Source organism: Ambystoma mexicanum, chromosome 12 (assembly GCF_040938575.1).
Source record: "Ambystoma mexicanum isolate Mex_15411 chromosome 12, UKY_AmexF1_1, whole genome shotgun sequence".
In the NCBI taxonomy this organism is placed as follows: Eukaryota; Metazoa; Chordata; class Amphibia; order Caudata; family Ambystomatidae; genus Ambystoma; species Ambystoma mexicanum.
In genome coordinates, this window is record NC_090936.1 from 1,064,522,047 (window position 1) to 1,064,537,889 (window position 15,843).

General features: G+C 44.4%; 1 protein-coding gene across 1 annotated transcript in view; it reads right to left on the reverse strand.

Annotated features, from left to right (window-relative positions):
• The window catches only part of UCN3 (urocortin 3), an 85,799-nt gene that overhangs the window by 21,342 nt on the left and 48,614 nt on the right, over positions 1 to 15,843 (reverse strand). The gene's annotated exons all lie outside the window — the stretch shown is intronic.

Here is a 15,843-nt window from a genome sequence, read left to right on the forward strand (position 1 = left end):
TCTGAGAAATGTGTGAGGCCATTCCACGCTCATTTAATCTGCTTCACACACAAAATGCATAGTCACGTGTACTCCGGGAAGGCACAGCCTACAGGTGCCCTCATCCCCTGTCATATTGAGCTGGAATGTGACAGCCCCAGCTACATCAAAGCATCTCAAGAAGGGGGAAAGGCACAGCTTCCTCCACCATGGGCAGCCTAATTTAAATATCAAAGGCTCCATGGATCTGCAATCCTTTTGTCTAATCCGGCTTGTGGCAGTGCATATTAACAAGATAATTGAGGTAAGCCTGAGAGGCTTGATTGCCGGAAGAGACAACAGGAAGGCGGGACTAACAACCCTTTAGCATGCAATGTGTCAACTTGAAGTTAGTTCCCATCTCTGTGTATGAAAGGCTGTGAATGGCCTGTCTGGGTCCAGCAGCTACCACAGGTGTCCCTGCAGATCAGACCTCTTTCAGAGGGATGAAGGATGTGATTTAGGGGAGACAGGAAGTCTGCTCCCAGCACAACCTTCAAGGGAGACATGCGCTTTATTCAACAGTCACAGATGGCTAAGTTAACCAGAGAGCCACTTTGATCTACAACAGATAGGAAGATGGGTGGGACTTAGGTATATATTGTCACCCCTTGTCTGTCCTGTTGCAGAGCACTATGGTCCTGACCTCATGCATAACAGAAGATTGTTGGTGGGGACCCAGGATTGGTTCATTAAGGTAGGCCTAGCCTTCACCAATCACTGAGGCTCATTTGGCTGAACCCCTCACTTGACCAATCATACGACGACTTCAAAAGGAGTAAGAAGAAGGACTCATTTGGACCCAACCTGAAGGTACAGTCTACCTTACCGCCAGTGAAGGAAGGCCAAGAGTTCCAAGAGGTCCCTCCCCTAAACATCTCCCAGGGAACAGAGGGAGATACCAAACTCAGAGGACCCGTCCAGCAGCTCCAGAATCAGTACCCAGCCAGCACACTGCGTGCCAGGCTAGGGTTTGCCAGCAAGATTCCTAGGTGGGAAGTACCAGAGAGTATCTTAACTAAGGACAAGGCTGTTGCCTGCAGTCACTCTCCAGAGTTTTGGGCTGTCCACCTTGAAAGGACGTTACGAGCCCTGTGAAGAAGCTAGGAGTGCCACACAAGCATCAACCAGCGTCCACTTTTTCAGGACATTTTCGAGACAGTCGAGTCCTCGAACTGCATCCAGATGCACCACTGACTGTTGTCATGCCCCAGTCGTCAGAGTTGTCCGGGCCACCTCGACCAGCATTCCAGATCTGCCAACCAGTACAGAGTCAACGATTCTTCGCTCTGAGCTGCTACGCCAGACATCCTGCAGACATCCGACCAGCCTCGCTTCCCGAACTACCCGCCGCCTGGTACCCGCAGCTGTCTCCCGCCACTAACTCTGTCTCAAGAGCTGCGAAGTGCCCTGGAACTGCCTTGACGCTGTCGAGCACTAAGTACTTCTTCAGCACCAGGTACATTTTATTTCTGGCCCCCCTCCCTCCCCTCGGTCCTTCTCCATAGAGACATTTATGACCCTTTGCCCCCTTGGTGCTGGAACCAAATAATCTTGAATAGTAAGACTGATTAATTTACCAACTACCCTCCTACCAGTATCCAGAGTGCATCCGTTTCGTTTGTCTGTCCTCTGTGTTCCTTTACATGGTGGTCATATTTGTAGTGTGCTAGAACTGTCTGTTCTAGTAATAATAAAGTATATATTTATATACAACCTTGACTGCACAGTCCCTTTTATCATTGGGTAATAATTGTATTTTTACTGTGTTGCAACTAACCAACGATCCACGACCTTGCGGAGATAAGTCTGCCGTTCCGTCCACGTTACCAAAATTGGACAAGGAGGTTTATAATTTACTTGTGTTCCAATCTGTTCGGATCTTTTCTGGTGTACTAGAGGTGTGGGGTTGATTGATGGTTTAGAAACCGATATTCATCCCTGGCCCACTGGTGCCCCTGAAGTTGATTCGTCACAGTATGCTCACAAAAGTTGCTCAGTGAAATATGCCATTTTTGAATGAATATAAATGTACTTTTTTTTGGGTCCCTACCTCTTGAGCATTCAAGCACCCTCTTCAAACATCCACAACTTTTCAACATGCATCTTGGAACACCCGCTTGTCTGCTCGTAAGTTAATGCCTGCTCAAGTTACTTGAATGTGTTTAACAAAACCGAAAATGTTTCTGAATTAGGCATATGTAATTGTTTTCATTCATTGTTGTAAAGACCGGAGGGGAGGGGGCTCTGCACTTCCGCTCTCTATATGGTAGAGGGGAGGCCCAGAGACCCCTGCCAAGATACTCTATTATTGGTATGTGGTCGAGCAATCAAGGCCTAGCTTCTCTGGAGGTGATGCGAGCTGGTTCTTAAGTACAGTGTAGTCCCCGAGCACCCACAAAGGAATGTCCACACACTGTATCGGTTACAACACAGTCTTTATATAATTAATATTTAAGGTCATATACACAATCACGATAACTCACTTTGTACTCCAAATATCAACAATGGTAAATATGTACAATTCTAAAGTGGTACCACTAACGTTATTAGATCTTATTCAAGTGCATACGGTCAGAATGACACACAGATCAAAATAAAGAGGAAAACCAGCAGTAGAGAGAGGAACGAAAGCAAGATGGTTGAGCAATAGGCAGAATACTGGTCCTGTTACCTAGACACAGTTCTGTGTGGAGATCCCCCCACCTGGGCAACCTGTAGAAGAAAGATACAAGCCCAGTCCATATATTGTTCACCCCTAGACTTCCCAAGAGTTCTGCTACCCCAAAGTACCTTGGTGTTGTAGCATCCCGCATCGGGGAAATCGACAACCCTTCTTGAGTGTCCTCCCTTTCAGGCAGGAGTTACTCAAAGCACCTAACATGCCCTTGAGAGTTTTGTTAAATCTCTCAACCAAACCGTTGGTCTGGAGTGGTAAGAGGTGGAGAATTTGTAAGTTACACCGCATTCTTTCCACATGGTTTTCATGTAACTCGACATGAGGTTGGATCCTCTATCAGAGACAACCTCCTCAGGGAATCCAACATGGGTGAAAATGCCCAGGAGAGCCCTGGCAACCACCTTGGCCGTAACCGTCCAAAGGGGTACCTGGTGGCATGATCTACCAAAACTAGGATGAACCGATGTCCACCCGACGTGGGAGGGTCAAGGGGACCGACGATGTCGATGCCAACCCTCTCAAACGGTGTGCCTACCACTGGCAACGGTTGCAGTGGGGCGATGACTCTGCCTCCAGTCTTGCCAGACAGCTGACAAGTTGGGCAGGTCCTGCAGTGGGACTCCACTTCTACTCCCATCCATGGCCAGTAGAAATGGGCAGAGAGCCTCTGCTTAGTCTTCTTGGTACCAAGATGACCAGCCAAGGGCACCTCATGCGCCAACTGCAGCAGGAAGGGCCGGAAAACCTGGGCACCAGGTTCAGGCTTAGTGGGCTCACTAACAAGGAGCTCACCCTCCCGATAAATTTGAAATGTCCTAGGCACTTCTCCCTGTGCCTGGGACAGGGCCTGTGTCCTCAGACCCTCGAGAGAGTGGCACTCTCTCTGCCCCTTACAGAAATCTGCCCGGGAGGGTCCCCCTTCAGCCAACAAGCATTGAAGGTAGGGATGATCCTCCGGGTTAAGAGCCTCTCCCACAGGAAAGTCTTCTGGCTCGTCTCCCACAGGAGTTGAGACGGGATTTACCACTGGACCCAGCCCGTCCAGAGCATGGATCCCAATGGGTGCTGTTGGAACAGCGGGAGGAGTAGGGGCTCCCTCCACAGAGGTGGCCTTCTTACTCCTCCATTTCTTTCGTGCCTTGGGTTTCACCGTTGGCAATGGTACCATGCTCGCAGCCGGACCCTGTGTGACCTGCGATCGGGTGACTGCCATTGCAGCCATGGGTAGACCATCCGTGATCATCCCCAGTTCGACCAAATCGTTTCCCAAGAAAATATTCGCAGCACGTTGTCCTGAACCATGACCGGAAGCTTTGCTGTCTTGTCCCCAGTCGTAATGTTGACTAAGGCTACAGGTGATAATTTGGGATGCCCACCAGCTAACCTGGTGGTTCTCAGAGACTCAGAGGAGCACCTACATAGTCCTCTGGCTTGAGCAGGGTCCTGTCAACCACTGTCATGCTTGCCCCAGTGTCTCTCAAACCAGTAGAAGGCTGGCCATTCAAGAGGACACTTCTCAAAAACCTACAAGTGTTTTGCAGGATAGTCACCAGTACTTCTGCGTACTGGTCCCAGACCCCAAGGGACACTAAGGAAATCTCTACGGGAGCACCGAAGGTGATCTCAGTAGAGATGGGGAGGACGGTGGCCTGCACCTCAGGTACGGAGTAGGTATAGGTCAGGCTGACAGCCTGGACTCCAAGTACCTTAGCCTTACACTTGGGGTCACCCCTTCGGTGATCCAGAGCCCCACAATCCCAGCATGTGCTGGGCGTGTGGGGTGCGGTACTGGAACCACTGGGACCCTGCTTTGCAGCAGGTGGACCACTACTCATACTCCCACCCACAACAGACTTATCCCCAGTAGGTTTTTGGGTCTTCGGAGTGGAAGGTTTTGGTTTACCCGACTGTGATTGCTTTTGGGACTCCTCAGCTTTCTGAGAGGCCCCTTTTTCTTTGTCCTTGTCCTTCCCACTGGAGTCCTTGGGGGACACCCGGTGGGAGACCCACTTGTCAGCCAACCTAGCCAGCTTAAAGGGGTCCAGAATGTTCTGGTAAGCAACATACTGATGCAGCTCTGGCGAACAGGCTTCCGAAAAATGCTCAAAAAACAAAAGGTGAGACAATTCAACAAACGTTTTCACTTTGTAACCATCAATCCACCCCATCGTGTTCATGTGTGCCGCACTCACCCAGTCAACCCAAGACACATTCTCTCGTTTCTTAAAATCCCTGAATCATTTAAGATATTGGGTAGGCGTTTTGCCAAACTTGGCGATTAAAGCAGACTTCATGTACTCTTACTGACCCCTTTCTTCTACACTCAGTTTCAGAATACAGTCATATCCAGCTTGAGGCACTCTGCTTAACAAACTCTTAGCCCAATCTCTCTTATCAACATCGTGAATTGCACAAGCCATTTCAAACGCTTCAATCCATTGGAGGATATCAGAACCCTCTGCATACACACCAACCAAATCTTTCATAAACTTGGTTGCTGGGGACCTGACACTCTCAACTGGTTTCACTGAAGTCTCCACTCAAGCTTTCTCTAACTGGATTCGCTGACATTCAGTGTTCTTGTCTTTGAGTTCAAGATCCCTATTCTTGAGTTCCATTTGCTGTGCCATCTCCTCTTTCTTTCTCTTTTCTCTTTCTCCTCTTTCTCTTTCCTTAAGCTCAGCATCTATTTCCAACTTGTGATATTCAAAGGCTAACTTCATCCTCAATAACTCAAGCTCTAAAGAACTGCTGGGGTTCGGAACAGAGGCAGCAGGAATGGCGGCATTCCCAGAATCAGTTTCGGCGACAACCCCCGGGGTAGAGTCCTCATTGGTTGCATTCCCCCCTTCAAGAGTTTCACAATCGATCTGGTAGTCCACCAGGGCAGCTATCAGCTCAGCCCTAGACTTATCCACAAAGTCTAATTCGCTGGCTTCACAAGCTCTCTGGAGAGCCTCTAAGCTCATCTGAGTCAATTTACCATTCACAATAGATTCCATTGCTTGTAATGCAGTTATCTTGTACACAACTAAACCTTAATTCAACAAAGTGCAGATATCCTTCGTAAGTGGCACGGTTATACACTGAGTCTTAAAACCATAAGCAACCCTCTGTTGCCACCAGCTGTAAAGACCGGGGGGGTCTGCACTTCCACTCTCTATATGGTAGAGGGGAGGCCCAGAGACCCCTGCCAAGATTCTCTATTATGGGTACGTGGTCGAGCAATCAAGGCCTAGCTTCTCGGGAGGTGATGCGAGCTGGTTCTTAAGTATAGTGTAGTCCCCGAGCACCCACGAAGGAATGTCCACACACTGTATCGTTTACAACACAGTCTTTATATAATTAATATTTAAGGTCATATACACAATCACGATAACTCACTTTGTACTCCGAAATTCAACAATGGTAAATATGTACAATTCTACTCATCGTAGTGGACTTCAGCTTCTGAACACGATTCCTAGCAGTGAGAGGTCCCCAGATATACTGTTGATCTCCCATTCATTCCGCTGGGTCATACTCAAGCATCCAATCACGATGACAGGCATTCATGCAGGCAGGCAGCCAATCAGGCACACAAGGTATTCGGGCCATTCACTTCTCTCCAGACACTCAAAACAAGTTATGTGTATTGGGACAAGTACCAAGCCATTCAACACTCCAAGCTGCATTCATACCGGTTTTGGGCAGGGCTGTCTCAACCATTGTGTCAAACACCAGATACTAGACAGTCACAACATAGAATGTATATTCGTCACACACTCCATTCACCCAGGTCCCACCCACAGGCGTACCCACAACATACGGTCATTGAGAAGGCTCCAGCCAGTCTGGTCGGCACTTCCCCACACTACCATATACGGAACTTCCACCCAACAGCCAGTCAGGGGGAAGGGACAGAGGCAGGGCTTCCCGGGACTTCGGGAAGATCAGGGTAACAGGTGATGGAAGGCAAGAGGTCATGGGGGTCATTTTGTCTCCATCCGGAATCTACTGATTCCAATGACAGGGCCTGGGCATCCCAAAATGGAGGTCGCTCAGGGCACCAGTCATTTCAGCACGGAGCTGCCACCAGCCCGTTCCCTGCTCTGTGGGTCACACACAGGTGCTCAAAAACATACACTAGGGGCACATGGTTGTACCCCTACCCATGGGTGCCATAAGGGTATCCCATGGGTCTGTTCACCAAACCAAAAGAGAGAGAGCTGCACCGCCAGGAGTCCCACATGAACTCCTGCATGGAAAACACGATAATAAGCAGTGAAGGACAAGGATACAGAGGGCCTGTCCCTCCGATGCATTTTGAGCATCACAGTTGTAACTTACACATTCGTAACTAGTGACATTTTCCTGGAGTAGGTCAAACTTGTTCCTGGAATTAGCTTCCTGTTTCAGGCCCCAACCAAGCAATTACAAATTATGATCTCTGAAGTAAATTAGATACTAAAGCCTTATAGACCTATTAGGGGTCATTATGCGGAATAATGACCCGCTATTTTGCCTCGGGACATACATTGGTACGGGCCTTTATCCAAAGTGATAATGACCCCTCCCGGGGGCTATAAGGCTGTTATAACACAGTGGTAGCAGCAATACATGTTTTACAGTTTTTGTGGTAAAGTAAAACTGTTACTTTAACAGTGAGTAAAGTAAATAGCCAAAATGAGTTAGTAAATTAAATTTCTTTTTATTTTGTAATATTTAAATAAGTTAATGAGTTAAATATTTATATTGAAAACCTGCTAATGGCCATACTAGGCACATTTAACAGGAGCATGCATTAGGTGGCTTGTAAAAGTAAACAATTTCTCTATAGGAAAGGGAATGAATTTACCCAGCTCATAGCTTTCTCTTTGTTGTTTAATATCCTGGAAAAAATAGCTCCTCCAGAGAGGAAGTCTCTTATTAAAAAATATCGTGCATGGAAATTGCATTGTAGTTTCCCTGTTTGCTTTCGAAGACAAAATGTTCAGAAAGCAGTCAATACCAGTAGCACTTTGAACATTATGATTGGCTGAGAGGAACCCACTAATGATCTCCATGTGCTAATATTTTACATTTTAACAGTGTGGTCTAATAGCAGCATGTAGGTGTACGACCACCTGGCACTCAACTTGTTAAGTGGATCTATCTCGACTTTGTATATTTTCTTGTACTAAACTGGGCATTACATGTGGCAGGCTTCGCGTTAGGGAGAAATTCAGGTTTCATGAATGATTGCTGCCTTTTTGTGCTGAGCTACACTTTTGCTGAATTTTGTTTTAGCAATTGTTCTGCTTTACTGTAAGATGCAGGGGGAGACCCCCGTAGACCGCCTGCCAAACCCCCACCCCCACACATACCTTACCCCAACTTACCATCTGCATTTCGCGACAATAAAGCGTGGAAAAGAAACCTATAAAAAGCGATTGAGTGAAAGTGTAGGTTGGCAATAGTAAGACTGTGATGACCTCACGTTGGAAAGTCTCAGCCGCTGGAAAGCTGGCATTCAAGAAGCCAGAAACTGAGCGCAGGCGGTCCAATATGATACTAGCATCGATGCGGAGGTCAGAGCGTCAATCAATGCCTGACAATACACGAGGTCAGGGCGATCTGCCTCCACCAGTGCCAAAGAAGCCGGCAACATGCAATACCACGAAAACAGAGTTCTGAGTGCAAAAAGGAACCCAACGTGCTACCTGCGCTTTGACCTTTTATTAAAATCAGCTTACAAGAACCCTGTATTATGAACATGACTAATACCTGAAAGCAAATGGAGAATTCATCTTGCAAACCTAATTATTCCTGGTATGCTCATCCATCATAAGTAGCTGGTATTTACAGATCACGACTAGCCACCAAACGTCTCTTACTAACTTCAGTAATTCTAAATAAAATATAACTTGTGATAAAATGAAGCACCGGGCCCAGGATGCTTAAATAGCTCGCCCTAACGTTGCCCTCCAAAAACAGAAGGAAGCCACTCTTCGTCAAATGAATTCCCTCGACCTGAGAAATTGGACCTCACAAATGCCAAGGATCGCCTAAGCAGACACCGAGGACCCGAGTAGGTGCACCCAAGAAAGGGTCTTTTCTTCTCTCCGTCATTCCCTACTCCACTAGAGGACTGATTCGCAAAGCGTTTTCCAGGAGTGTGTTTGAGGCACTCCTTGGAAAAGTAGCGGCGTACTCTTCAATAAATTACTATGAATTCTTAACTGGATTTACCAGTTATTCACAAAAGGCTTTTACGGCTTTTTGGTTGAAGCAGGTTTTGGTGTAAGTTATGCGCAGTACAGTAAAACTGTAATTTTCTTTATTTTTTTACAAGCAGTAAGTTTCTCCAGGGCAAGGTTCTTCAATTGCAGCCATCACCTTTACGTTTTGCTTAAGTCACCCCGAGTGGGACGGGTTTGCCCAGACGTGGGTCCCATGCTTGCTGGGTTTAGAGACTTAAGCTACTCCTCACTGATGAGGTACAATGAGGCTGAAACATGCCAGGGGATGCTTGTGGTCTCGTGCAGAAGTGATGTGACCCAGCAGTTCGGGCTGGACTGTCCCTTTTGGGGTGGGTCCAAGCCTGATTTGCATATGGTCTTTCCCCTTCTGTAATGGCTTGTCAGGGTGAAAAACGATGGTCTGGAGGGTTGCCCAGAGCTTTGCCAGTGGTTATGATTAATTCCAAAACTTCCAGCCGTCACCTTTTTGTTTTGCTTTCTTCTTTTCAGACCACTACCTTTGGGTTAAAGCACACTTTTTTGTGAATCAAGGGTAATCAACACAGATGTTCTGACAGTAGTAAGTTACAAATGATTTTCTGTGAGCACGGCTGCATTAGGCTTCCGGGAGGCCCATTGTGCAATTATTCATGGCGCCAGGTGACTGAGGACATCACTGCAGCAAACGCATTAGCCATCCCAGCCATGTTGCTAGGACTGCAGCCTCTAACCAGCAGAGTAGTCACTGATTTCTGAAGCAGGCACCTTAACGTGCAGCACAATCTTATTGGGATTGGAATTTGTAACTTGTGAGCTATATCAGCAGCTTACCCTAAGTGATTTGGATAAGGTGCACAGTCCTCTATACTTTATATGGCTTGAGGGCGACTATTTACAAAACGTCCATGCAGCGCTTTATAGGAGCACTGGGGTACATAGATGAAATAGAATTTGTGAAGTACCTTTTAACAGATGTCTCTTGGTAATAGTTGCTATTGTCCTTTATAACAGCACTTATTTTACTACCCTCTAAAGGACAAAAGGCTGACATGTGACCTGTAGGGAATGGGATTTGTAAGAAGTTTGTAAACTTCATACATACATATATATATATATATGTATTCTTAATGTTTGGTTTATTACAAAACTTTCTCATATAAACATCTTTAAATACATGACATCTATTCCTTTAAAACAAAAAACAGGATAAACAGGGTAAATCTTGATTCCTTAGAATAAAATCTAATTATTTGGACACAAAAATCCATACATATAATTTCAATTTGAAAACTTCATCTAAAAATGTTGTCCCCTGGAAACCAAAGATGAGTTTTCACCCACTGAGAACATAGTCCACCATTCCTCGACCGTCTATGAGTTCACGTCCTCCACAAATGTCCCCAGATAAAGCATTCTCAGTGAAGTCAAAACTGCACAAGTGGTTATTATATACTTCAAGGATGCTATTGTTCCTGGTCTTGAACAAAACCTACCCCCACTGTCTTTCCAATCACCTTGTCTCCGGCTGAACAATACCTCCTTAGTTGAGAATAGGTTCAGTCGCAATCTCAAAAGTTGATTCATATGGTAAGGGCGAGGAAATGTGGGCAAATATTTGGGCACAATGTTCATAGCTCGAGATTCTGTTCCAAGATCCAGAGACATTCTATACGTTGTTTTGAGTTTGAATCCAGTCTTGATGCCAAAATATTTTTTTAACTGCTCCAGGGTTTCTTATCAACGTATCCATTGAAGTTTCCAAAGCCTTTAAGCAGTTAATACATTTCTCTTTCCAGGGACCAATAGGACAAACAGCTTCTTCGCTATCTCTAGTTTTTTAAATTTCATACGGAGGAAGGAAATCTGTCATGTCAGCCTTTTGAGCAAGGGACAAGGGTGTCTAAAGTGTCACTGAGTATAAGGATTGGAGGCCCAATTCGTATCTAATTGACATGATCGGGACTCCCTTAGGATGGCAAAGCACCCTCCTCCAAAAGGCCCCTTCCAGAATTTCCCAAATTTGCCACGATCAATGTAAACCTGCCTCAGCTCCATTAGTTAAAATCACAACCACCTTCTGTTTATAGATTGTCAAGATGGGCCGCGTGGTGAATTTACCACATCTCATGTGTATAGCAGTCCCTTGGGCATCCAACATCTTAACCTTCTATTTTAGCTCCAAAACCCAGGGATTCTCATTCAAACTTCTATTCATTCGAATCCCCATGTATACAATAGTCTTAACCTGATCCAAATGTTCACAACCCACGTACCATTTACAATTGGTATTTTGCTTCCTAATAGGTAACCATGATATGAGATTATATTTTATTTGTATTGCGCTCGTACACAAGTGTTTCAGAGCGCGACAAGGCAAGGGAGGGGAACAAGGGAGAACAAAAAACAACGATCTTACTGGGTCCAGTGACCTTGACAACGCGCAAGATCATAATGTGGTGCAGATTGGTGGAACGGTGTGGAATTGTATGAGGAGCAACAAACTAACACATTTTCTGCTTTATATCTAGAGAGATATTAGGACTATTGTTTAAATTGCAATGTGTGATTTTAGAATGTATTGTAGGTTTGCTTTGTATCACTGTTGGGGAATGTTAGATACACACACGTGCTACTCTTACTTTTCAACATGTTACTTGTTAGCGTGAGTTAAGGTTCCAACAAAGTTGCTTTTATTTGATGTTTACTGTTTAATGATAGCTTAAACCTTAACGTTGACATTTCTAACGTTTGTTGACTTTAACTTTTTATAGGTAGTAACCGTAGCTTTTTATTTCAAAAAATGAATTCTTATGGGATTGTTTAGTTTTTTCAAGTGCATGTTGTATAGTTTGTATATACAACATGTTGACTGATTTGTGTTGGGCGCAGCCTGTGATTATGTGCATTTCTTGGTAGGCATTTCATTTTGCAGAACATTTTTCATTTTGTTGTGTCCCTCTCACCCTATTGCACTGTAGCCTTGTTGTGTGCGGCCAAACCTATTGGGCATCTGTTCGTTTTTTTACATTTTACTGTATGTTTTTCATTTAATGTATTCCCTCCGACCCTACAGTGCATGTACAGTGGCCTTATTGCATGTGGGATGTGGATGCTCATATTGTTTGGTTTGCATCATTGTTTTCCTTTTTTGTCTAATTTTTCATTTCATGTTGTCCATCTGACTCTGCTGCGCATGTGCAGCAGCCCTATAGTGTGCTTTTTCCTATGGATCACCTGGTGCATTTAGCTGAAATAGCATTTTTAATTTTGCAGTATTTTGCATTGCGTTTGATCCTATGACCCTACAGTGACAGTTCACATTTGTAAGTGCTACTTCCTGTTGGGCGTGACTGTGTTCATTTTGTGCATCTTGCGCAATATTTTTCATTTTGCTATATCTTTGATGTGGTTTCATGCCTCTAACCCTACTGCCCATGGCTAAATAGTTGCGTGTGTGTATTGGTGCCTGCAGTTGTTTTTGCGCTTTTTGCTGGACATTTTTCAATCCATTTTTTTCGCTGTACTTATTGAAAATATACGGACATATCAACAAATTATCTTAACTTTGTTTGATTGATTTTCTAAATTCCTTTGCTATGCACAACTCCAGGATAAAAACTATATGCGTTCCAAAAATCACAAGAATAAAAGTGGACTGTAGGGTGAGAGGGGAAAAACCAAATGACTATACAGAACTACACACCAAAATATCTCCAGCCCCAGCACACACACTATACCCAAGATTACACCCGCTCCAAACACACCCACACACCCACACAAACACACACCCACTCAAAGAAATAGCACACAATGCACAAACACATCTGCAACACACACACACACACAAACACTAAAATAATCATATGCCAAAATCACCTAAAGGAAAATAAAACAAAAACAGAATCAAATGCCACTATTTATTTAATAGTTTTTTATAACCCGCCTAATACCATACCTGAGTTTGGTTTCAACAACTCCACAACATATCCCTACTCACACAACATCACACTAACACTGAATGCAAACATGAAAACATAACACATGCACAACCTGATTCTAAAAAAAATACCCCACTGGAAAACACAAGACTCACAACTAGAAATAAATCACTACTCACACAACAGCACACTATCACAAGATGCAAACATTTTTATGCAGAAAAACACATGCCACTGATATCTGCAGAACAAAATGCACAAAGGACTTAAAACCCAAGCTGAACTTAATAAACACATGAGAACAGGTGCACACCTTACATACACCACATCCAAGTAAGACTACATAGAGTAGGAATTACAAAAATTGTAGGAATTATCTAATTCTTATTCTCTTAAAATGTAAAGACAACGGAGTACAAATATATACTTTCATCACCAACTTCCTTTATTGAAATGCGGATTAAATGTGTCTTTTAAAAATTGTTTACAGTCCTTCATCTTCAGGTGAACATTGTGCACCACAAGTACACTATCTTCTAACCAAACTGGAAAATATCTTATTTTATGGCAAGAGTGATACATCTTCCTGTTGTTGAATGTGACCTCGTTATATGCTAGCATTAGACCTGAAGATGCACTCAATGTCCCTTTGTTACTTTTTAAGTAAAGAAATCCATCAGTCTGGAGCCTCACATAGAAATATTTTTACTAATTTTAACTTTTCTTTCAGAGTAGCAACATCATCTTTGACAATGAACAATTCTTTCAACAAAGAAGAGGAACTGCAGTGGGTGCCATATTTACCCCAAGTTATGGTAATTTGCTAATGGTATGTTGGGATGGGTCTTTGCATGGGCCCAAAACAATGACAGGCATACAGACCTTGTAATTATTTGCCCCCCTCACATCAATGACCTCTTGATTATACAGAGCGAAGACATACAGGAAAGGCTAGACTGACATTATTTGAATTTGAAATGCATTGCCATGTACAGAATGGTGGAAATTGCATTTATTTACCCTAAATTATGAGTCAAGTAACAGACTCTGAACACATATTCTGTAGCACCAATAGTCCCAAACATATGCCCTCTAGCAGTCACCAGACAGTACTAAAAGGGTGTGTGCCCTGTTGGTAATTTATTAGAGCTATAAAAATGATCAATGGCAGTAGGCTTTATGATATGATATGATGTGGCATTTGTAACGCGCCTATACACAGTGTTTCAAGGCACGACGAGGCAGGGAGGGGGGACAAAGGGAAGACAGACAACGATCTTACTAGGCCAGGTGTCATTCAGATCGCGCAAGTGCATGGGCAAAGGGGAAGGGAAAGTGCAAGGGGAAAGGGAGAGGGGAAAGTGCAGTACAGGGGTAGTAGAATAACAAGATAAATAATAAGGGCCAGCTGGTGGCAAGTGCAAGGTAAGTGCAGACAAGTGCTGGGAAGGTGGGCTGTAGGGATACAGAGACAGTCCCACAGTGCAGGGGTTGCCAGGGAGGCAGTGCAAGGGGAGAGGGGCTGGGCCAGGGACCGAGATCGGTGAGAGTGGCCCAGTTGCAGGTTTAGTGCAGTTTCAGTCAGGAATTAAGCAGGGAAGAGGGGGGAGAAAGCATAAGCAAAGAGGAAGGTTTTGAGGTGCTTCCAGAACCGGAGATGGTTCTCATCAAGTTTCAGGGAGGCAGGAAGGCTGTTCCAGAGGGAGGCCCCTGCCACGGAGAGAGATCTACCCCCAACTCGTTGCTTGGAGAAGCGGCTGACCCTGATGGAGTTGGAGGCGGATGAGCGAAGAGTTCGAGAAGGAAGATATTTAGGAAGAGAGAGTTGAAGGTATTGAGACCCCTGACCCCAGAAGGACTTGTGAACAATGCAGAGGGTTTTGAACATAATCCTTGCAGCCACTGGGAGCCAGTGCAGAGATTTCAGTCCTGGAGAGATACAGTCCCTGGGCTTGAGGCCAAGGACAAGTCTCGCAGTCCTGTTCTGGATGAGTTGCAGAGGGATGAGAGTAGAGGCAGGCAGATTTAGATAAAGGCTGTTACAGTAGTCCATTCCTTTGTGTTGGAATGAAGAGAAGTAGCCAAATGCTGCCACATCCAAGGATATCCCAAACATGTGATTGACAAGGCCGTTGATGAACCTTCGAAATACACAAGATTCACATTAGACATTAACTAGCAAAACCTCTTGTCTCTGATTAACAAAGTCTATAATTTTCAAGGGTTCTGATGCCTGTGTCCTAATTTAGATAGCCTCACAGAGTTGGCCCACAGGGGCTGATCACTAGATCTTGGTTTGACTGAAAACCTAAGCATTGTTCCTGAATGCCTTACCAATCAGCAGGGACATCAATCAAAGAGTGAGAACATCTGGATAAATGGATGTATACACAGGTGAAAGACTTATGAACCTGTTATCTATATCCCTTTTTATGTTTACAAGCAAAAAAAGCTGCATTAGGTACACCCCATGGAGCATTCATGATATTAGTTGTTCTAACATAAAGCAACAAAATAGCACTCACATGGGCCAATATTTAACTTTCCATTGGTGCGAATCATTTTTATTTTTTTGGTTGGAAACACCCGATATTCACACCATACACAATACTTATTTAAAAACATTAATTATACAGTGTTTTACTCTTACCAGGTACCCCTAAAATATCTATGCAGAAACACACACAAATTCATATTGCTTTAATAAAATATGCAGTTACTTCTAAAATCAAATGGTTAATCAAATTCATATACTTTAAAATTATCTACGTTCTAATCTCATGCTAGAAAAGGCGGTGTTGTGGAAATCCGCCTGGAAAATGTCACCCCCTGCAAGGTACAGCTTCCCGATCTTGTAATTGTTTTGCAGGCCTCTTCCCCGCTGTGCAGACCTGCATCCACCTTTCTCTACCACACTGTCGTGGCATATCCCCGGCCAATCCACTTACTTTCAGCACATTTCTCCATCTTCAATTTATGCCCTTGCCATGCAGGTCTTAAGTGCAAT